Source organism: Mustela erminea, chromosome 8, assembly GCF_009829155.1.
Source record: "Mustela erminea isolate mMusErm1 chromosome 8, mMusErm1.Pri, whole genome shotgun sequence".
Taxonomy (NCBI): domain Eukaryota; kingdom Metazoa; phylum Chordata; class Mammalia; order Carnivora; family Mustelidae; genus Mustela; species Mustela erminea.
The window spans coordinates 37,078,522-37,101,224 of NC_045621.1; the positions used below are offsets into that span (position 1 = coordinate 37,078,522).

Below are 22,703 nucleotides of genomic sequence, written 5' to 3' on the forward strand. Positions count from 1 at the left end.
CTCTGCATCAAAGGCCAGTGAAGGTTTGCAACAAGAGGAACACTGAGGTGAATAAAACATGGAATTACTATGTGTTCCAGAAAAATGAACGCTTATGTTCAGACAAAAACCTCTACATTAATGTTCCCAGTTTTACTGGCAATAGCCAAAAAATGGAATCAGTCCAGGTGTCTTCCAACAGGAAAGTGCTTCAGTAAATGGTGGCACAGCTCTACCATGGAGTGAACATTTGACACCTGCAACGACCCAGATGAATCTCCAAGGAATTCTGCTGGGTGAAAATAAACAATCCCGAAAAGTGACATACTGTAGATTCTGTTTGTGTATCACTTTAGAGATGGGGAACAGATCGGTGGCTGCCTGGGCCAGGAGTGCAGTAAGGGTGTGGTTAAAGAAGACCAACAGGGGAGGACTCACTATTATTAGGAACGTGTTTAGAATCTTCACTGTGGGACTGGAAACATGCCTACACTCATGCAAGGAACTAAATACATACACGCATCATGAGAAAATTTTGGAGAAGCTGAATGAGATGGGTGGAGGGTGACTGCAGTATTACATGACAGTTTTGCAAAGTGTTTCCCTTGGAGAAAAGTGGGTAATGAGTGTTGGGGAACTCTCTGGATTATTTCTTAACAACTGCATGTGAATCAAATATCCCAATGAAAATATCAACTAAAAAAGTTATCTCATCCATCTTATTAAGAGTTGTTTTTCTAATAAAGCTATCTTTTATTCATAAGGACTTATCAACATTTGTAACACATTTATGCTGTTCTGATCAATGCATATGCATATTAATTGTATGGCTAACTAAAACCAGAGGATATTTAAATTTAAAGACGTATGCTCAAAAATAGTTTTTTAAAAAATTTCTGTTATTTACATACTTTCCTTGCAGAAGAAATATGACAGGGTGGGAAATAAATGATTAAACAACATTCTGAAATCCACGCTCTCCCTTTATGGGGGAAAGGGAGAGTGACCTGAGAAGAGAAAGAAATGGTCTGGTTTAATCTCCTTGTCAGCTTGTTAATGGCAGACCTTGTGCCATTTGCTAGCAGGCAAGACCTTATCTATGGAATGCTGTTTGCCGGGTGTACCTGTTTGCCTAGAATTGTTTGTGGTAAACCAACCTGAAATCTGTAGAGTTACAGCACATGGCTTCCAGGAAAACGGCTCTTAAGCTACTGTAACTAAGTATAAAGTGGAAATGTCTCAAGGTTTAAAGTGCTCTCCTCCAGGGATGCCTGGGTGGCTCAGTCAGTTAAGCATCTGCCTTAGGCTTGGGTCATGATCCTAGGGTCCTTGGATCAAGTCCCACATCGGGCTCCCTGCTCAGTGAGGAGCCTGCTTCTCCCTCTGCCTGCTCTGCCTGCTGCCCCCCCTGCTTGTGCTCTCTCTCTCTGACAAATAAATAAGTAAAATCTTTAAGAAAAAATAAAAAAGAAAGGGCTCTCCTCCATATAAGTACTATAACTACATACAGTATTAGGTATTTTCTGTGTTATCTGTGCTAGACCATCTATGTTTCAGCAAGAAGGGACTGAGAGAGACTTATTGATGGTTCCAGATCTCAACTTGTTTCGCTTGGGCTGATTGTTTCCTTGAAATTATTAGCAAAGTTTGGTACTGGATGAAATTTCTGATCTGAATATCCAATTCTCTGTGTATCTCAGAGGGTGATCAATAGCCTTTCAAGCAGACCATAATATTATTTTAGGATGACATTCAGTGGGGTTGCAAGTGCTGCTGGAGGGGACAGGAGGACTATAAGAGACCAGGTAGGAAAAGTATTGCTGCAGAATTTATGATGGTTAAAGAAGAACTATTGTAAGTAATGCCTGTGGGCATGGGGGTATGGATATCTTTTCCAGTTAGTGTTTTCATTTTTTTTTTTTTATATATTCCCAGAGGTGGAATTGCTAGATTACATGGTAGTTCTTTTTTTTTTTTTCTTTTTCAGTAGGCTTCATGCCCAGTGTGGAGCTCAATGTCCGACTTGAATTCACGACCCTGCGATCAAGACCTTACCTGAGATCAAGAGTCGGACACTAAACCAACTGAGCCACTCAGGCACCCCCTGGTAGCTCTATTTTTAATTTTTTGGGGTCCCCCATTCTGTTTTCCATACTGTGGCTGTATCAACTTAAAATCCACCAACAGTGCACAAGGTTTTTCTTTTCTTCACATCCATGCCACTTGTTCTCTCTTATCTTCTTGATTGTGGACATTTTAATAGGCATGGGGTGATAGATCACGGTGGTTTTAACTTACATTTCCCTAAAGACTAGTGATGTTGGGCATCTTTTCATATACTTGTTGGCCTTTTTAGATTTTCTTTGGGAAGATGTCTATTCAAGACCTTTGTCCATTTTTTTAATTGTGTATTTGTTGTTGTTGTTGTTTATTTTTTCTATTGAGTTATATGAGTTCTTATATATTTGGAGTATAAACCCTTTATGTGGTTATGCAAATGATATATGGTTTGACATTTTCTTCCCTTTTCATCAATTGCTTTTTGATGGTTTCTTTTGCTGAGCAGAAGCTTTTTAGTGTGATGAAATCCCACTTACTTATTTTTTATTTTGTTGCTTGTCTTTTAGGTGTCACATCCAAAACATCATTACCAAGATCCAGTAGCCAAGACATAGAAACAACCTAAGTTTCTACTGATTGATGAATGGATAAATAAGTTGTGATATATACACATATATTATTCAGCCATAAAAAACTGAGGAAGTCTTACCACTTACAACAACATAGATGGGGCTTGAAGGCATTATGCTAAGTGAAATAAGTCAGACAGAGAAAGATGAATACTGTAGGATCTTACTTCTATGCAGAATCTAAAAGCAAACAAACACTGCCCCAAAAAACAGCAACAAAAATAAACAACTCACTGACAGAAAAATCAGACTTGTGGTTATTAGAGGCAGGAGTGTGAGGAAGGGTAATTTGAAAGATTGTGGTCAGAAAGCACAAATGTCTAGATATCAGATAAATAAGTGTCAGGCATGTAATGTACAACATGATGACTATAGTTAACATTGCTGTGTGATATACAAGGGGGCTGTTAAGAGAGTAAATCCTCTACGTTCTCATCACAAGGATAAAATTCCTTTTTTTTTTCTTTTTATTGTATCTTTGTGAGGAAGTGAGTGCCACTATACCGGTTATGATACTCATTTCATGATATATGGTAATCAAACTATTAGGTCATATGCCTTAAACTTATACGATGATGTACATCAATGATTTCTCAATGAAACTGGAAAAAAATAGTGCCTGGCATACAAGTGTACTAGCACAAGTTGAAAGAAAAAAAAAGAGAGAGAAAGAGAGAGAGAGAGATGCTAGTTTGGTACATAGGTTATATTGACTACATTTAAAGAGCCATATACCAATTTTATTTAAAATCACACTATTTTAGGGGCACCTGCATGGCTCAGTCTGTGACGTGTCTGCCTTTGGCTCAGGTTATGATCCCAGGGTCCTGTTGGGCTCCCTGCTCAGCATCCCTTTCCCTCTACCCCTCCCCCCCCATTCATGCTCTATCTCTCTCTCTCTCTTGCTGGCTTTCACTCTCTCGCTGGCTCTCACTCTCTCCCTCTCTCAAATAAATAAATAAAATTTTTAAAAAATAAAAATAAATAAAATTACAGTGTTCTAAATATGATAGAAATTATATCCTTTGAAAATGTTTAAATGTACAATGGAAATATTCACTGTGTAACTTAAAAAGGTATAATCAACTAGAATACTGACATATTCTGTGGAAAACTGAATGAAACCCCTATAATATGTCTTACCTGACTGATTATGACTTAAAAGATCTACTCATAATTAGAGAAATGCTAACTAAAACTACACTGAGATGTCTTTCTTACTTACCAGACTGGTAAAAATAAAAGGTATGGCACACATTGTATTATATTAGGCTATGGAGAAACAGACACTGCCATGTAGATTGGGGTACAAAGTGACATAACCTTTTTGGAAGGGAATTGGTAATATAGAACAAATCTACACAAGGATCAATGAATATCTGGCTGAGTGCTAATTTAAATGGAAAATAAAAATATTTTTATAAGCATATATAGTTGAATAAACAATCTTGAAGGTTTAAATTTAATTTAATTTTAGATACATGGAGCCAAGGATCTGTTTTTGATCAAAATGACTCCATCGTGCTGATAGGATCAACCTATTTTGGTGATAGGTGACAAATCCTATTCTAATTGTCTTGGTGCGTGTGTGTGTGTGTGTGTGTGTGTGTGTGTGTGTGTGAAATTATATCTTTGAAACAGAATCTGTAATCACTCAATAGCTTTCCTGCTTTTCCCTTCTGTTTCCAAATAGAACCCAATGCATGATGTGAACATAATTTTTAATGACTAGCCCCATCATGTTTTTATATTGTTAGTGAAAAGTCACCTTGGAACCATAACTTTCTTGCTATTTAACTATTCAGCTCTGCTCAAGGAAATACAGTGAATACTGTTACTATTCACCTCCATAACAGAGTTATCACACTGAAAACAGTTCTAAAGAATTCCTCGACTAGATTTCTTTGCATGAAAAGTGAATGATATCAAATATTTAGAAATCCAGGAGCAAGGACTTACAGAGGCTTAAGTTGTAGCTTTGAAGAGTGTCTGGTTAAAGTCATTGTTAATGAGTGTGTTCTTAAGAGAAGAAAAAAGAAAGAAGTTTCTCTTTCAGCATTGGGAAAATAAGATTAAGGAATGAAGCCAACTCACAGGAATCTTTCAAGATGAATGACCACTTCAACAAATACAATTATTTTTAGTAAGAGTGCACTTGCACTGGAGCAAAGGTTTCAAATTTTGATGGATTAAGGAAAAGCAAGAAGCTCTTCTGTTATTTTTCAAAAAGAAACACCTGCTCAGCAGTCAGAAGTCTTACTTGCTTCTACAGTAGGGTAATACCAGCAGTGCAAAGTGTATGATTACTGCCCAGTAGACAAACTCCTAATTGTTTCCCTCTGATTGGCTCAGCAGAGGTAAAGAGCCTTGGAGACCATCAGCCCAGGTAAGTAAAAAACTCAAAGGCAAATGGAGGAGGAGACCTGTGAACAGCACCAGAAGGTAAGTCCATGTGGCCAAAAAGGGAAAAATAAGGAAAACATCTAGTCTATCTTAAATGGATCTGATTTTCTAGGCTCTGAAAACTCCACACACATAAAGCAAAGATAAAGACAAATAGCACAACTTCTAGATCCAAGCCTGGAAAGCAGTTCTCTCTTTTTAGAAGAATTTTATTTTCATTGTTTTAGGAAATGTCTCTTTATAACATGTTCTTAAGTTCCCCATAAATGCACTGGATTTTCCATAGTCTTTGTGTATTGACTTTTTTGAGCTCTCTCAACATGCTTCTGATGAGTTTCCATGTGTTTCCATGTTCTCACTCTCTCTCCATCACCAGCCTCACTGGGATGCAGAGATGCTTGGTGTGATAAGATCTACTAGGACCTAAGCGACAGTAATAGGCAGATCTACAGGAGCACAAAGTTCTGTCACAGACACCATCAGTGCTGGTTCTGTTCATCCCTCCTTGTTCACCAGAAGGGGAATGTAACAGTTAATTTTCTGTGTCATCTTGACTGGGCCATGTAGTTACCTAATCAAACATTATCCTGGGTGTGTCTATGAGGATGTTTCTGGAGGAGACAAATATTTGAATCCTTAGATTGAACCGGATTGCCTTCCCCAGTGTGGGTGGGTCCATGCAATCCCTTGAAAGCCTGAATAGAATAAAAGGTGGAATAAGGGAGAATTTTCTCTCTTTCCCTGTCTTCAAGCTTGGACATTGATTTTCTCCTGCCTTTGGACTTGAACTCAGGTTGGAGCCAGACCATTGGCTGTCCTGGGTCTCCAGCTGCCAACTGCAATTCTTGGGACTTTTCAGCCTCCATAATCACATAAGCCAATTCTCTTCATAGAATCCTTTATTATGCACTATATATAGTACATATGTAAAAACAAATCTCTTTACACACACACACACCCCTATTGGTTCTGTTTTTCTGGAGAACCCTAACGCAGATGGGATCTACCACTTCACCACTACCTCCCCCACTCCACAGCCCATAGTCCTCTTCCTCACTACCTCTTCTCCTTTTGTTAGAGATAGCTCGAATGTTCCTCAGTTACTCTCAGCTCTTAACCTCTATAACTGTGATTCTATAATAGTGACTCTATACCAAATCCAAGTTGTGAAGTCTCTGAAGGAAAGTAGACTAAGAAAGTCAGGCTTAATTTTTCTTCAACAATGAGTTATACTTGGGAAAAGAGTAAAGATGAGTGTTTGTGTTCATCATTTCCAGAGGAAACAAGCCATCTTGGCCTCACATAGAAAGTGCACTTGCTTAAACTTTGGGGACTTTAGGGCAGAGAGGATATGCCTTCAAGAGGCCCTGGCTTCTCTCTTCTTTGGTCTCCCTCTACAGATGGCCTCGCTCTACCCAAGTCCCAGGCATCTCTTTGCGCTTCTTGTGAGTTCCCTCCATTTTGCTTTCTATAAACATATCTGGGACTTCACAGTAACAGCCCATGTTAGAGTGTAGACTCCCAGAATACAAGTATAGGTGCCATATTAACAGCATATGACACACCATGTAAGCCCCACAATAAGAGAAAGAAAAAAAAAATCAGCTAACTCTCCTTAACTTTCAACTTTTTAATGATAACATACTCAGCATTACCATTTTTAAACTTAAAAATTCAGGCTAGTTTCATATGAGAAGTTTATTCCCTTTTGGATGTTGGTCTATTTGTAATGGTGAATGAATGATAACAAGGTAATAATGATTGCTAATAATAATCATCTCAATTAATAAAACAAATGACTGGTATGCTGAGAAAATAAAGATATCAAGAAATCTGTAATATAACCAACCTGATATTCAAAGGTGTTTTAACATTAATTCTCCTCACTGGTTGATAAAAAAAACAGGAACAGGCTGGTGGTCGTCAGTTTTTTTAGTCAGTTTGTTTGCTCAAGGTTTCTCTACCATCAGGTCTCTGCTACCTCAGGTGGCAGTGATGTCTTATTTGTTGGGTCAGTACTTTTCATAAAACCACAAATGAGCTCAGAAGGTAATGAGTGGGCACCAGTATTCCCAGATAGGCTATGCAAGAAACAGACAGGTAGGGGCCAGAATTTGGGATGGAAGTGAGATGATATGAAAACCTTCCTTTCCTGGCCCCAACTATGATGAGAAGTTTCCAGAACCTGGAAGGACACTTCCATTAAACAGCAAATGTCTTGAGCCCAAGCCCAAAAGCCTTCCCTGTCTACCCTTCACACCCCCTCTTGGATTGGCTTTTCTCGGCCATCTCTCATAGCCTTCAGTCAGTCACAGACTCTGAATCTCAGGTCAAGGGTGCTGGGGGGGGGGGCTGTCTTTGTACTGTCACTGAACGTTCCTTGTTCCTCGAATTTGTGCAATCCAGAATTGGCAGATGGGGCTCTCTCTGTGACAGCAAGGCCTCCATTGCCTGCTTCAAGTGCCAATGGCCCAAATTAAATTTGACATTGCCCATTTCTGTCCACTATCATTCTGCTCTGCCTGGTCGCAATTCAGTCTGGGGGTTAAAAGAGAAAATGGTCTTTGGAATTTCTTACTGATTCCATCAAAGAACCCACTCATCCTACCAAGAGTCATGCTGCAGCAGGGCAATATATTCCTTCCACCGAACAGATAGATTCAGTTAAAAAAAAATAAACAAGCTGGGAGGGAGGCCATAATTTTTCACCAAACCTTAGTATTAATACAGACATACACACTCCCCCCAACTTCCTGAAATTCCCTCCTTGCAGAGCTAGTTGTGTATGCATGCTAAGAGAAAAGTTAACATCTCCAAATTGGAAATATGTGATGTGTGTGTGCACACATGCGTGTGTGCAATGTCTGCACATGCAAGTGAAAGAAAAAGAGACAGGAAAATGTTCTTTGTGGTCCGAGGAAACATGCCCGAGCTCTTCTTCTTGTAGAGGTATATAGTGGGAAAATTAATATATCTGCTGAAAACTTATGGAAAACAGATTCTAATTTTTTCTCCTTAATTTTCAGGAAAAAATACAAAATAAAACATAATTCATCCCAAAGTAATGAAAAATTCTCTCCAGCCTAACTAAACTCACCACCTACTCCTAATAATCCTCCAAAAGCAGAAGACAAGGGAGATTTTTATTCTTCTACCTAGAAGCTTAGATTCAAAGAATTACTCCAAACAGAGTAACTTCCCCAAAATATTTGATTCCCTATTAGATTTTGGTTGGACAAAAAAATTTTAAGTTGATGAATCCATCTTGCTTTCAAAATGTATAGGAATTTCACTGATTTAAACCTTCTGATGTACAGTTCAATGTCTAGTCACTATTGCCCTTACATGAGACTTAAATCTTCCAATAAAAAGACAAACTCAGCTTCTATTGCCCAAATTAATGTGGCAAGAACTCCTACCATCTTGATTGCTACAAAAGAGTCCCCAATAAAAGAACAGTTAGTCTCCCTCCCAATCCCATAAGTGACTCTTAATCTCACAAAACAAACTGAGGGTTGCTAGGCGGAGGGGGTTTGGGAGAAGGGAGTGGGATTATGGACACTGGGGAGGGTATGTGCTTTGGTGAGTGCTGTGAAGTGTGTAAACCTGGTGATTCACAGACCTGTACCCCTGGGGATAAAAACATATGTTTATAAAAAATAAAAAATTTAAAAAAAAGAACAGTTAGTTATTTTGGGGTACCCAGGAAAATTCTCCTGTGCCCCCACAAAGCTTACAATCGCCATAGGCTTCCAGAACCATGGAGAGTTTGAATCAACCTGGAAAAGGGCTTCCGTCCCAGCTCTGAGCCACTTGCTCAACTGGGGCTACACAGCTACCTTTTGCATTCAGAGTGGTTCCATTTTTCTTGATTCAACTCCTCACTCTTCTAGAAAAAGAAATTGAAATTCAGGCCCAAGATCTACTCTGCAAGTAGACATCACAAGAGCTTCCTCCACTTCCTTCCTGACCAACAAGCCCAAGGCAAGCTTCTCCACGGAGCTCCTGTCCCAAAGTGGAAACCCTTAGACACCAGGGGTGGGCAGGCAGAGAAGTGATTTTTGTACTAATCAATTCTGAGTCCCAGCTTAGTCAGGTATGGATGACTTACTGACCCCACAATAAGAGAAAAGCAAAACAAAGTATAATCCTCTTCATTTAAAGCCAATACTACACAAAGTGATGATCTGTTTAGGGGGGGAAAAAAAAGGAATGAAAACAAAATGAGATTTTTAAAAATGACAATATTCAGTTTTATGTCACCAGGAAATTAAATTTTTAAAAAATACTTAATATTTCTAATTATTTTATTTTATTTTATTTATGGACCTCATCCCAAATACAAAGATAATAGTACTTAATATTATAGAATGATAACTCTCAGGCACTGTTTTATGTACCCAATATACGAATTCACTACTTCTCACATAGTCTTGGGAGATAAGCATTGTTATCATTCTCAGTTTATATAGGAAGAACTGAGGCACACAGAGGTTAAGGCACTTGGCAGAGGGCACACGAGAAGTTTGATTTCAGAGCCCAGTTCTTAGGTGTGTCTCATGTCACTTTTTAAAATCAAGATGGTATCTGTATTCAGACACTCCCTCTTTGCCTAAGTACCTTCATACTAAGACTGGGGATGTAATGAAATCAAAACATCTTCTTGTGATATATACTGTTACTTAAAAATATTGTGCTTTTTAGGGTGATTCCTAAAGTGCCAGATTACTTCTCAGTACCTTCTGTATGTGGTAGCAGCAGTGACCATTTTATGACTCAAATAATGTCTTTCTGAGTGTGGACAAATGATTTGAAGCCACTTGCTATAGTATCTAGCAGTTTTTTATCATCCAAAAGACCCTCCTAACTGACCTAACTTAATGGAGACTCATATAACTTAAGAGCCCCTTTTGGAATTGCACTATCAAACAGAACTCAGCCCTCTTTATTACCAAGTTTGTTCTACCCACATCCTCTAGCTAATCCTTACTCTCTAAAAAAAATTTTAGTAAAGCCTGCCTGGTGGGAGGGTTCCCTAAAAGGGACAGTTTCTCTATTGCAAGAGAGTTGGGCTGACCTTTGTCTATTCTTTAATAATACTTCTACTCTTCCATAGGAAAAAAGGAACAAAGCAAAATTTGAAACTTCAGGTTATTGGCCAGAGTAGCAGGGTTGGTCCAAAGACTTGTCCTAAAAGCTTCACTTAGGGGTGCTAACCAAGGTAGGAAGGGGCTATGATGTGGCAGAAGTCAAAGGGAAAATCAGAAGCAGTGGCTAATACTGTACATTAAAATGATAATGTATCCTATGCTATGTTTTTTATAAATGCAAGATTGTACTTTATGCTTTATTTTTAGAATTTTATACATGAAATATATTAAGTATGGACTTTCACAGATTTTCTTTTATGAATTCTTCACAATTTTTTAAGTAACAGTAGCTGGGGTGTTGTGTAAAATTTATATTGCAGTATAGGGTACTGTTATTTTGCTAGAGTTTGGCAATCACCACATGACCCAAGAAATTAAATGCAAACTTGATTGTACATTAGCATTTTTCTAAGAAAGGAGTCATTGCATTAATCAGTAAAGGGATTAGCAATGCAAAAGAAGAAAAGACATATTGCCTATACTAAATTCCTAGAAGTAGAACTATGGCAGCAATGAATATGAACATTTTTTTTTAATTTGATATTTATTTTAAAAGTGCCTTTCAGAAACATTTTGCCAACTTTTATTCCCAATAGATATGTATGAGACTCTTTCCATACAGACTCTTCTCAACAATGGTGACCATTACCTTTAGCATCTTTCCAATTTGACAGATGAAAAAAGTTACCCTGTTATTTTTTGATTGTTAATAAGATTAAATTTTTTCATATGTTTGTTGGTGATCTTTATTTCTCCCTTGGTGAATGACCTGTTCAATTTCTTTGCCCTTTTTTGTCTCTACAGAGGGTTCTTTATCTCCTTTCTAGTACTTTATCTCACTTCATTTTACATCGCACTCCTTTGGCCAATATGTCCACAACAATAATTGACAATACTGGTGATAATGGCAATCCCCATCTATAGCCTGAATATATTTGAAAGCAGGACAGCTCGAGAACATCAGAAATGCACCCGTGAGCAAATGTAAGTAGCCAAATGGATTTCAACAAATTCTCTGTTACCTAGTGATTATCAGTAGCTCAGATAACTGATAACCAGGAGCTCAAAAGACAATACAAGAGGCCATTTCAATTTCTTTCCCGAGTTTAGCAGCTCTGAAATCCTGACATTATTTTTCTAACACTCAGAAGATCATAAGAGATCTGCTGACTGCATTCATGAGGTTTAAAAAATTCAGAGGGGGAAAATCAGAAAGAAAAGTCATCTACAAAAACACATGTAACTCTGAGAACAACCGTGTGCATTATGTAGACACATCAGACTTTCCCTAAGGCACCTATTTCTCTAACAACTTAGTTTATCACAATCTTGGGGAAAAAATTTACATACCTAGAAATGTACATAAATGTATTTATATATACACATTCACATGTACATGTACACATTCATGTGTAATTAACCTTACACAGGCAAATTCTCTAAATTTTGACCATGGAAGAGGAAAACTGGAAAATTGGAAAAAACTAAGGAAAACTGTGGAAAATAATAAATCATTTGACTATAGAGCTTTCCTAGATGACAGCTTCTGTTTCTTGAGGTTATTATTTTTTTGTGTGTGTGACTCTCTAAAGAAGTGCCTTCCCTGAAGCAAGACAAGAGACTAACTTACAGCCATACAAAAGGTACTAACGCCATAGCGCTGAACTCCCCGCTTCGAGCATGCAACTCTGAGTTTCTCATCTCCCTCACATATTAAATGCGGAATGAGGGCCATGACTGATGAAGACCTTGGAGATTTCTCTAGCTGTCAAAATGTATGGCCTCACCACAGAGTTCTAAAATTGCCTCAATTCTAAGTTGGGAAATCAAGGGCCCAGGCAGCAAATCCATTATTCTGAGGTGAGACAGGCTCTCTATATCCAGAGAGTGTTTGTTTGTTTGTTTGTTTTAGGCTATGTGGAATAGGCTCATTGGTCGTTAAGATCTCCTTTCTAAAAAGTCCATCTTTCAACAATAAATAGATAAATAAAAACTAAAAATCTGCCTTTGCAAATATTTACATTAGGTGTACCCTCAGTTCACTGCATGTTAACTGCCAAGTAATGGTGGCTTTGGAAATGTCCCAGGAAACCGTGGTCACTCTGCATCGGGATGTGTGGATGCTGGTGTGTGCATGTGTATGGGACACTTACAGACACACCAGTCCTGCCAGCAGCCGACGAGCCATTCGGTGTCCCATCTCAAACAAGCAGGGAAGCTGGGTACATATCACTGCAGGCTCTCTGATGGCTAAGCCATGACACCATTCCCAGCCTGGCTGTGGCCTCAAGCTTTATTTAAGTAATTGAAGGGGAAAAAAATCATACATTTAATGCCAACCAGTGTTCTTTAAATGATAACTTTTTTAAGCATCTCCTACCATTTTCTATGAAGAAAATAACCATTTGGCACCCCCAGATTAGAAACCCATCAGTCCTACAATGCTTGTACAGAAAATTTGGAGAGAAAAGCTTGTACAGAAATTTGGCAGGAGGGCCAGTCCATAAAACAGTCTGACTCCAGTGTCCCTGAGCATCTAATTGCCTTGTAGGGTTCTCTATACATTCCCAGCTATGGCCACAAATCCTGGGATCCCCACAAACTCTACTTCTGCTTGATGACCATTTCATGTGCAAACCCCTCTTCCTTTCTTTTCTCCTGCTGCATGGATGAAAAAAACTTAAACTGTCCAGTTTTATAAAAAGGAATGGAACAAAAAAGAAAAGAAAACATTTTTTATCCATTTAAACAGACAAATATGCAAAAAATGACAGCTCTGGGAGCTTAAGATAACCCAAATCCTTATCATTAACTGAATGGTAGATTTGATCCTGAGTAGCTGGGCTGATTCACTGCTGCCTGGTCTTGGACAAATTACTGGATCTTCATTTCCTCAGCCACACAATGCGGATTCATTCAACAAATGTTTGAGTGTCTCTGCTCTGCCAGACTCTGAGAACATAACAGTGGGGGAAACAAGACAATTGAAGCGAACAGTCCATTATGCCATACAAGTAAACAACATCTACGGTATCAGTTGTTACAGGGAGGAAATTAAATGAGGGGATGTGAATAAAGGTCCACACACTGTAAAGTCTCCCAGTACAACACAGCGGGGCTCAAGGTGTTGCCTTCATGACGGTTACAAACTGATGTGGCTCAGCTTGCTGCCCCAGCTTGGATTCTTCTCCTCTAGTTCCCAAATCCTTTCTTCCTGCCTCCTAGGCCATCTGGTGGATAACACTTTCCTGCTGTAGCATTGGACTAAATCCTTCCAGTTTTCTCTGCTGACAGACCTAGACCAACTAGCTCTCTTCAGAAAAGCTCTAGCCCCCTAACAAGAGGTCAGGTGCACCCTCTAGTCTCCAGCTCACCTCAAGGACAGAGAAACGTGAGTTCTCAGAATCCCACAGAGGCCTGGAGCTTCCCCAGCTCAGGCCGTCAGTGGAGGACACCGGTTAGTTCCCATCCTCACTTCCATGAGCAAAGAATGATTTTACTAAAGCAGTTTCACGATATTGTAATGCCAAACTATTCAGATTTGGGGACTCGTAATTTATTTATATTAGCACCTGTGTGTCCAAAGGTTACAATGGCCCAGAAGAACATACAAACAGGAAGTCATCTTCTCGAAGTTACTGGAAAAATATCACGCAGAAATACCCATATGTGTGTGAGGGGGCTCATGTATGAGTGTTCCTGTCTTAGACTTCTTTATAATGCTCGCTGTGAGGAGAAACTGTCGTGATACATTATCTCTTTTCAAGACAGTTCTATTTTCACTATTATGTTTAGTAATAAGTTTCCATAATAAGTTTCTACTCCTCTGCAGAGCTGATGGACCATTTCTACCTGCTACCAAGGGCCTTCTTATCTAACTTCTGGGATTTGCCTCAGAGGCCACCTTTTTTCAACTAGGGATCGATAAAGCACTTGCTGCTTTGAAGACAGATTTATGTGTCTGGCCATTCTCTCCTCCAGAAGCTGTTACACATGAAATAAATTTCCTTGGTTATCCATTGTCTAATTTGGCCTGTGGGAAATGTTCCTTTCAAACAAGAAGAAAAAAATTGAACTGCAAACTACCTGAAGGCTACCTGGCATTTCATTGAGATGAGGGATAAAGCATTTGACAGTAATTCCAGGCAGTTCCATGTGAACATTGATGGCAGACAAAGGGGAAAAAAAAAAAAAACAGCAGAATTTTACTTTATGGTAATTGTGAGTCTTCTTTATAAGCAGGAACTGTATTTAATAAAGCGTTCTAACATTAAAACACATCTTTGTTTCAAACAATTTTTATTCCTTACTGTGTGCCAAATGTAATTTTTGTGAAAACTATATTTCAATGAATAAATGATTTTAAGTGATATTTTAGTCAGCTATGATAAAGAGCAAGGTAAGTCTCTACCCCAAAAATCTAATAGAGCATTAGTAAACATCAATGTAACAAAACCACTTCTAGGTAGAAGACACATTTCTATCAATTAAAACATCTGTGAGGCATAGAAATGTGTATCAATATGTAATACACATGGGCCATATTTTGGTTCAAATTGTATTAACGTCTCCTTTTCTTGACAGGACATTTCTCATAAAACTAGAATTCTGGTCTGAGTTTTGAAACATATTATGGGAAACAGTTTAATTGAACACCACCAAAATAGGATTTTAAAAACTGTAAACTGAAACTATAAATACCTTACAGTGATTAGAGAATGAAAAACAAGAATTTGTTCATCCAAAACAAATATTTTCTGGCATATTTAAAATATGCCAGAAACTGCTGTAGGCATGTGGAGACAGAAGTGAATAAAACAGACAAAAATCCTGCCTTCATGAAGGAAGAGAAAATCGTATCTTCTTATCTGCTGTCATCCAAACTAGAGCTGGTGATACCTACCATTCTCAAGGCTCCATCAACCTTAAAGGCAGGTCTTCTACAGACCCAGACAGTAAAGCCTCAAGTACACCCTCTCATCATGCACAGAGTTCAAATTCACTTCATTTTATACCAACTAAGTCTAACTTTTCACCTTCTAAATTGGATGGTTGCTTGTGGACATAATACAAAATGGAATTTTGTGGTTTATCATTACCTTGAACAATTTCTCTGAAGGGGCTTAACAATGAAATATCAAGTGACCATCTGCTCCCAAGAAATGCATTCTTTCTAAAGTTAAACCAGTAGTAGCAACCCAAGCAATTGGTCGAGGCAGACCCATGATCCATGTTTTAGAGTATCCTGGTAAATGTTACAGGATTAAGATTCAGAAGAAATTTATTAAATCTTGGAACAATTTCAAGAAATGAGAAGTTTCTCCACTCCTCCCCATTCATTCAATTATTTTTTTAATCAGTAACTAAGAACAGGATAATTACAGATCAATAACCATAGAATGGGTGGTTTTATATGCTCATAGTGGCGATGGGCACTTTTTCAAAAAAGGAAGAGTTTGCAATCAGGTTGGAATCGGTAAACATGAAGTGATCCCCCAAAAAGAAGAAATAGCAGATAACTAAGTGATGGGTAGTATGGTATAATCCATAAACCCAACATGATGTCCTAAGAGGTGAGGTTTAACAAGATTAAGATGAACTTGCATTGAACAAGGGGGTGAACAGGTTAAAAAGGACAGATTGCTCATAAGGGTTGGCTGAGGAATTAATCATACACACATGTGGAAGGAAGAAGATCATCTGATTGGAGTTAGGTTGTGTTTGGAGAGAGGTAGCATGTGATGCTGGCAACAGAAGAGATTATGAAAGAACCTGATGACTTGTAAGAGTTCCGATTAGACAGAATCAATAACAGGAAGGATGCTTTGGTGGGGTGAATCAGATGATAAAAGTAGTATTTCTTTTAAGTAATTCCTATTCCCAACATGGGGCTTGAATTCATGACCCTGAGATCAAGAGTCAACTCTGAAATCAAGGGTCAACCGCAACATCAAGAGTCATGTACTCTACTCACTGAGCCAGCCAAGTGGCCCAGTAAGAGCAGTATTTATGAAAGTTTAAGCTGGTGGAGGTGGCCAAAGTCAACAACAGTTTGACTTGCCACTCTCAAAGGAAATTGTACCTCGATGGAAAACTATGCATTCATTGTCTAGACTCTAGGGAGCAGCCCTCTGAATTATCGGTTCCTGGCTCTATGGGAGCCCGGTACAAATAAGTGATAGCAATGCAAAATAATTCTTATGTATGGATGTGCAAATCTGTCTGTCCAGAAGCAGTTAGAGTGACTTCCCATCCCCCCAAACCTCCCTTATCTCCAAACAGGAAATAACAATGTTGCTTCCATGTATACAGTCATTTCAATATTCCTGATCTTATCAATGAACCTATCCTTCAGATTCTCTTTTGAATGGGTTCTAACATCTGCCTGCTTCCCTCATTGACTGGTGAGTAAAATAAAATCCAAACACATGTTTGTTTTATGTCTATCTGAAAGTCAGGATTTCGCCTTATGCAGAAATTTCTTCTGAAGGATAAAGTCATAATGCAGGCCTGTGTGCCTTGGCAGAGATGTCGGTGCTGATAGAAACGGGGAGAAGGGAATAAACCAGAGTCTTTATAAAGATAATGTTGGGCGGAGCGCCTGGGTGGCTCAGTGGGTTAGGCCGCTGCCTTCCACTCCGGTCATGATCTCGGGGTCCTGGGATCGAGCCCCCCATCAGACTCTCTGCTCAGCAGGGAGCCTGCTTCCCTTCCTCTCTCTCTGCCTGCCTCTCTGCCTACTTGTGATCTCTCTCTGTCAAATAAATAAATAAAATCTAAAAAAAAAAAAAAAAAAAAACAGATAATGTTGGGCAAGACATGGTGACTGAATGAGTCCCCTGAATAATTCCAAAGTCGCCATCGTGGTCTTTTATGCTTCTCGTTCATGACTGGTGTTCAAATTTGCAAAATTTACAAATCTTCAATCAACTCAGAGAAAGGTGCCTGACTGGAGGAGAGAGGCAGAGAAGTTCAAGCAACTTAGCTTCCTGACGTGTGTTCCTTTTGAAACCCTTTCCTGCTCCTCACGCACAGGTGACTGCCTAAGATTAATGCCAAATACCAGTCTCTACCTGTGACATCTCTCGGGTTCAACCTTGCCGAAGAAGGAAGAGGGTAATAAAGACAAGAGTAATTTAACATGTGTAAAAGGCTTTCCTTGTGTCCCACTAGCCACAGCTTAAGAGAGGGAATTTAAAAATAAGCACAGGAGGGGGTTGCCTGGATGGCTCAGTCGGCTGAGTGTCCAGCTCTCAGGTCACAATTTCAGTGTTGTGTGAGATCAAGCCCCAGGACAGATTCTGTGCTCAGTGTGGAGCCTGTTTAAGATTCTCTCTCTCCTCCTCTGGCCCTGCCCCTGCTTTCCCACCCTCTCTTTAAAAAAACAAAAAAAAAAAAAAGAAAAAAGAAAAAGAAGAAGAAAATCTTGTCAGGAAAAAGATAAAAATGTAGAGTTGTCTCAGATACATCCATCCCTATTGGATTAATTTATATGCAGATAATAATTAGAAATTAACAGTAACTACAGAGCCTGGGTGGTTCAGTCAGTTGAACATCTGACTCTTGCTTTCGGCTCAGGTCATAATCTCAGGGTCACGAGATCGAGCCTTCCCACCTTAGGCTCCATTCTCAGTGGATAGTCGGCTTCCCGTCTCTCCCCCTCTCTCTGCCCCTCTCCCTGCTTGTGCTCTCTCTCTTTTTCTAAAATAAATAAGTCTGTAAGAAGAAAAGAAATTGACAATGACTATGGTTGCTCCTAATCATAGAATCGAACTAAAAGAAATCCAAACATTGGTGTCTTTTAAGTTATCTGTATTCATAAGGGATTTTTTGGTTCCATACAAAAATATATCATGTGAAAAGCTGAAGACAACATTATGCTCATATCTAAACGAACTTACCAATATATCTACCAATTTTGTTCTAAAAACCAGGATAGGGCCTAAGGATATAGACACAGCTATATCCTGGATTTGAACATTTACAGGCATACAGCCTGTTTTCAATAATGACAAGTCTTTTGTAGCACTTTAAGTTTTCTTTTTTTTTTTTTTTTTTTTTTTAAAGATTTTATTTATTTATTTGGCAGAGAGAGAGATCACAAGTAGGCGGAGAGTCAGGCAGAGAGAGAGAGAGAGAGAGAGAGAAGCAGGCTCCCGCTGAGCAAAGAGCCCGATGCGGGGCTCGATCCCAGGACACTGAGATCATGACCTGAGCCGAAGGCAGCGGCTTAATCCACTGAGCCACCCAGGCACCCCGCACTTTAAGTTTTCAATGCATCTCCACAGAGGGCACTATTCTCAACTCTGACCTTATGAGTAAGGCTCCCATTTCACCCACCAGCAAGCTGAGGCTGAGAGGTTGGATCGCTTGCCCAAGTGGACAGTGGTTGTTAAGAACTAGATTCAAGGGATGTTTGGGTGGCTTAGTCAGTTAAATGGCTGCCTACGGCCCAGGTAGCAATCCCAGGGTCCCGGGTTCAAGCACCCATTGGGCTCCTTGCTCAGCAGAGAGCCTACTTCTCCCTCTGCCTGCTTCTGCCTGTCGCTCCCCCTGCTTGTGTGCTTGATTTCTCTCTCTCTCTGACAAATAAAGGGTCTTCGAAAAAGAAGAAGAAGAACAGGGAGAATGAAAAGAATTGGATTCAAATCCTGAAGAATTTCAAATTCCAGTGAACTCCTAATGAACCAGACAGGGCAGGTTATTTTTGTACCATACACAGTCTGGTTATTTTGAGTGGCAAACCTCATACAGTTCTTATTCTCAGATGAAATCTCCATGGCTGCTGTTAGAAATTCTTTTTCAAAGCTCCTGGATCTAGATCAGCTACAGAATGTTATGGAGGTATGAAAGCCACAGGGAAAGATTCCCTGGGGGAGGCTGATGGATTCATGGCCCCAACCAAGGGCCAAAGTCTCTGCCACATATGTCCACAGAATTTCCACACAAACAGCCACTGAGTTTCAGGACGACTTGTTATGCAACAATATGGCGGCCACAGAAATCAGATACATGTTCCCTTTTGTTAGGCAACTACCTACCTATCTTTGACCTCAGAGCATATCTCTCTGAGAAGGAGTACTATGGATGATTACCTGATTTCTCTTTAGGAAACTGGACTCTGATATACTAAATGGAGCACATTAACAAGGCCTCAGCAAGATAAAATACAAAGAAATCCCTTAAAAAATAAAAATTTAACCACAGCCCAGAATCTAATTAATTATTTTCACCTGATTTGCTTGTTTTTTCTTCCTTCCCTATACAACCAACAAGCAATCTGATAGCCAAAAGATGTTCACACACTTCTTGTTAAAATCAATTTCCAAAGTAATAAATGGCACCACCAGCATGATTAAAATAAATTCACATCAGTGTCCTTAGCGGTCCATCCTCAAATATACTCTAATATTAAAGACCTCTATTTCCCGAATGTTCACGAGCTGAATTGAAGAAAGAGAAGTAGAATTATCTGCTCCCTATAGCAGAAGAAGAGCTTTTCCTTCCTTTGCAGGAAGAAAATACGAAGTCATCTATTGAGTCAAAGGATTGCTGGCTTCATTCTACACGGTGTTTTTCCAAGACTTTTTTTTTTCCACATGGAAAGTAATATCCACAACTTTAACGTAACAGACAGAAATTACTACTTTTGCTGACCTCAAGATGTGCAGAATGCCTCTGTGGCAACACAGAAACAGACAAACAAAAACAAACCAGGAAAACACAAAAGTTAATAAAAACATGCATTTTTTTCATCTTTGGTTCTGACTAGTGCTCCTTCCTCCTGCAAAACAACCCCTTTTATTTATTTACTTATTTATTTTGCTTTATATAAATAAAGGTAAATACTACAAACAGAATAAAATATGAAGAAGAAAATATTTTATACCAAGATAGCTAAGGCTATCTATGAAAAAAAAAAAATCAGAATTTAGTAAGTAGATTACCTAAATACTGTATTAGAAGTATCACCAATGAATGAACCTGATTAAAATGATACTGCAGATTCTGTTAGTTGGTAGAACTGGTTAGCCTTAAGCCCTATGTTTGGGCCTTTGTTTCAATTTTCCAGAGAGAGGCTGAGAAGACATTTGGAAATTCACACATAGAGTAGTGCTCTTTTCAAAATTACCATTGCATAGAGAATGGTCACAGCTTTTTCCACCCACACTCACTGAAGGCTGGACAGGAGTAGAAGATACTTAAAATCAGTATTCAGTATGCCTCAGAAATGGGACAAAGATATTTTGCTGACCTAAATGTTTACAAAAGAATTAAAAGACAATTAGATATGCAAAGCGTTTCTTCCTCTGAGGCAGGATGCAATTAGTAAGTTCAATTATGCCCCCATGAATGGCTATGTGTACCCTTGGTAAAGAGTAACCAGAGTAAATACACATCCCATGGGGCTTGTAAGGGCCACTTCTCGGCATGAACACCTGAACACTAGAAAACTGTTTCCCAATCCTACTCCTCATTACATCATCACAGGATGAATGCACAATAGACTATTGTTAAAAGTCTCCTTAGGACATCAATAAAAACACATCCAGCTTCTTTACGTTTGAAGTGTTCTATTTCTTTAATGGAAAATACCACATTCTGAAAACGAGAATAAGAGATGAGTTCACAGCAGAAACTCTCCAAGGGTCTTCTTTTGTTTGTTTGTTTGGTTTGGTTTCTGGTGATGTCTATTTGTGTTTGGAGCAGAGAAGGCCCCGGTGGATGGTCACTGATTATAACTCAGTGAGTGCTAGTGTGGAGGAAAAGGTTCTCTTCTGGTTAAATGAATGTTCAAATTTATGACCTGGTTATACAGTGAAGATGCCCGTAGGATACATGCTCCTTCTGACACATCCTCTGGAACTCTTTTGGTTGTTCTTTCAAGGGCAAAGCTTAGAATTAAACCAGCTACTCATCTTCATTCAACCGGAGTGTCACATACTTTCAAAGACTTGGTAAGCATGCAAGTCAAGAGGTGTGCTTTTAATCACCTTCATTAAATTAACTAAATTGAGAGTCAGTTTAAAAAAACAAAAAACAAAAGAGCTCCTTGAAGGCAGAGACTGAATTTGTTTTTTTCCTACCGTTGATTGTATCATGTCCTAAAGACACATTTGTCAACCATGAACTCTGCCTACAGAGAAAAAAGCTCCATGGCCACTGCTTCAAAAATCCATGGAAAGTGTTGTAGCTAAAAAGAAAAAACAAGACGTGTGATAATGCTTCAAAAGGAGACACGTGTGAAATTACCTGGAAGGGTAAGGACACAACTGTCTTTCTTTAGTGTGAATATAATTTTTTAAATATAAATTTGACATTATTCCAGAAACTTTTAGCTCAAAACCAACAAAACAAAGCGAACTTAGAAACAGGGCCATTCCTCTTCTTGAAGCTAAACCATGAATTTTCTATAGAATAAGATACAAAGAGAGAAATGAAAAATAGATCACAAACAAGATAGAATTGATGAAAATGCTGCATGTGTGTGTTTGGTTAGACTGGTTAGAGTTGTATTAGTAGTTTTTAAAGTAAAATGAAGACACTGAGACAGGACTGGTAAATTATGTCACACACAGTGGCTTGATTTCATATAATTAACACCAAAACATCTTGACCAACATGAAATAGCAGTATTTCTTAGCTCTCACACATGAGAATACATGAAACTATCATTTACTGAGTACCTACTATGTGCTAGGCATCAGGTCAGGCATTTGCACATGTGATTACATGTGTAAATTTCAGGATTATTATTTAACAGAGGAGGAAATGGAGTCTCAGAATAAACAATTGATGTGCCCAATTCCACAAATTAAGGGATATTGCCAGGGCTTGACCTGAAGCATTTCCTGAATCCAATTAGAGTGTGCTTGCCAATCATGCTAAAGTACTGAGGAACCGAACAAGAAATCAAAGTAAATGGTCTCAGCTAAGAAATTGACCACATGAGGGCCATGATGCCTTCACTTCACACGGGGATTCTAGCAACTATAATTGGATAAAGCAACTGCAAAATCTATTGAATGACATTTTATCTCATCTTGTAAAATCCCCCCAGAGTGAAATTCCCTTCATTTAACAGACATTTACTGAGTAGGTACTATGTGCCAGGCATTTTTCCTAGGTGCTAGGGAGGTAACAGGGAGCATAGTCCCTAGTTCCATGGAGTTTCCAGTCCAGAGGATGATACAGAGATCTGAACATACCGTTATAATCAGTGTGTTAAGTGCTGTGTTAGAGGAAACACTGAGTGCCACGGGGCTCAGAGGAGAGTCCCAAGCCCAAACTCAGGAAAACAGGGAAGCATCCCCCAGAAAGAGATTCAAAGCAGAGAGGCATCAGGAAATGAAAGGCATAGAGGGGTCATGCCGAGTCTGCAAAAGGAATTTGCATCTCTCCTGAACTCAGTGGGGCAGTCATTCAGGAGTTTCAAACAGGCAAATAGAATTCATTGATCTTCTTATTTGAGAAGGATCCC

The 22,703-nt window shown here is 39.0% G+C and overlaps 1 protein-coding gene and 1 long non-coding RNA gene across 2 annotated transcripts in view; both read right to left on the reverse strand.

Moving 5' to 3' along the window:
• The window catches only part of PID1 (phosphotyrosine interaction domain containing 1), a 224,739-nt gene that overhangs the window by 12,366 nt on the left and 189,670 nt on the right, over window positions 1-22,703 (reverse strand). The gene's annotated exons all lie outside the window — the stretch shown is intronic.
• On the reverse strand, window positions 1,959-17,360 carry LOC116597403. The gene is made up of 3 exons (XR_004288589.1): window positions 17,350-17,360; window positions 11,114-11,117; window positions 1,959-2,083 (listed from the first exon to the last, which is right to left on the reverse strand). It is a non-coding gene; the product is annotated as an uncharacterized LOC116597403 (long non-coding RNA).